Raw genomic sequence first — 2,308 nt, 5'->3', positions numbered from 1 at the left:
CTGCCCTGTTCTCATGTCAGAAGTCTGAGAGAGCTGAGATGTGTTCATGGCCTCTTGAGATATGGGCTTAGAATGGACAGATTGCTATTACTGCAGCATTGTGTGGCTACAGCACAGAATAAGGCCAACTCAAGTGAGAAGGTTAAAAAAAGGACCCCCCTTCTTGAGAGAACCTGCAAAGACCTCTAGAGAGAGAATAAAGAATTAGAACCAGTTTGAAATAAATCCATGTCAGTTTCCTATTGTTGAAAAAAACAATTCCATGAAGTGGATTTCACAGTCTTCACCAATAACATAATTTGAAAATGTCAATTGTTCTTCAGTTTTCCTTATTTATTGTCCAACATCCCAATGCATCCGATGAGGAGATCGAAAACACCATGGTTTGAATCAGACTTGCCTCAGTCTTCAAAGTGGCATCTTGAAAGGCATCTTTTGCTTTAGACTTGCCAATGGCAATGTGCTGTTTAATTTCCTGACTACTCTTTTCATGGTGAGTGATTAAAGGAAAATGAAATTCTAGACAATTTCAATATTTTCTCCACTTATCATGATATTGCTTATTGGCCCAGGTGTGGTGATTTTTGTTTCCTTTCTGTGAGATTCATCAATGAGTGTAGTGCTTCAAGTCCTAATCGATCTTACCAAGCTAGGGTATGTCATCTGTATATCATACGCTGTCAGCGAGATTCACTCCAATTTTGATGCAGTGTTTTTCCTTATCGTCCCACTTCTCAGATGATTTCTCAGGATGCAAACTGAATAAATATGGTGAAAGTGTACAATCCTAATGCATATTTTTCCAGATATTAAACAATGCAGTACTGATTATTGTGTTCAAATGATTGACTCTCTTATTCTGTGTATACATTCCACACGAGCCCACTGATTCTTGGTCTATGTATAAGTTCCATCTGAACACAAAGACATGTTATGGATTTCCTCTGAACACAAAGACATGTTATGGATTTCCTCTTCACACTTTTATTATTCACGCAGTCAAATGCCTTTGCAGATCCAATGAAACACAATTGAACATTCTCCTTCTCTTCTTTGGTTTTGTCCATCTGATATCAGCAATGATATCCCTCCTTCCGTATTCTCATCTGAATCTAGATTGTATTTCTGAAAGTTCCCCGTTGATGCAACACTGCTACCATTTTTGAAGTTATCTTTCATAAACTTGTACTTGTGACTGATACAAATGATGTGAGAAAAAAAGTCTACCTTCTACTTGATGGCTTTTCTTTGGAATGGGCCCAAATATGGGTCTTTTCTGTTGACTAGGCAGTGGCTGTCCAAATGTATTTGGAAAATATTATTTGTCTATGCCAAATTTACTTTGATAAATGAATATTTCTGCATCTGATTGTTGGAAATGTTCAATTGGTGTTGCATCAGGTTTTTTTAGCCTTGATTTTCAGCAGTACATTCAGTGTAGTTTGGGCTGCTTTCTTCAACACCACTGACTCTTGAAGTGCTTGAATGTCAACCAGGGTTTTGGTACAGAAACTGCATTCCTCGTATCTTTTTCTTAGAGGCTTCTTCCTTCATTCACTTTCCCTTCAATATTTTAATTTGAAGCTTTGATTTTTTTTTCTTTTTGATGTATGATTTATTTTCCTTCAGCTTGATGACTGCTCAACAAGTTCTTTCCTCTTGTTTTTCTAATTCCAGGTTTTTGCAAATTTCATTACAATACCCGGTGCTCTCAAGTTGTTCATCTGTCTCTTTTAGTTCACCTTTTCTCTAGCTGCCTAGCCTCTCTATTTCCAAGAGCAAGTTTCAGGGTTTTCTCTGACATCCAGACTTCCTTCTTTGTGGTGACTTTTGGTTGTCTTTGTGTATGATGGGTTTGATGTCATCCCATAGCACAGTTAATCTTCAGTCATTAATTCAATGTATTAAATGTGTTTGATATATTCTTATGATGGTCTTTAAATTTAGGATATATATCTTCATAAGGTATATAAAGATTGTATTTTGTCTCTGGTGGACTTGTTTTCATCTTCTCCATCTTCAACTTGAACTTGCACATTAGCAATCGATGGCCTATTTTGCAGGTGGTTCTTGGTTTCTTTTGACTGATGACATTAGCTTTTTCCATTCTCCCATTCCATGGGTGTAATAGATTTGATTCTTATCTGTTCCATCTTGAAAAGTCCATGTGTACAATTGGCATTTATGTTGTTGCATAAAAAGGTATTTGCAATTAATGGGCCCTCAATCTTACAAAATTCTTTCATGAGATCTTTGTCTTTTCTATCACCAATGTCATATTTTCTAACTGCTCATCATAAATAATTTT

This window comes from Echinops telfairi, unplaced genomic scaffold, assembly GCF_000313985.2.
Source record: "Echinops telfairi isolate 266 unplaced genomic scaffold, ASM31398v2 ScPeMD7_1;HRSCAF=3_0, whole genome shotgun sequence".
NCBI lineage: Eukaryota > Metazoa > Chordata > Mammalia > Afrosoricida > Tenrecidae > Echinops > Echinops telfairi.
The sequence above is the reverse complement of the archived record's forward strand: the minus strand, read 5'-3'. Positions refer to the sequence as shown.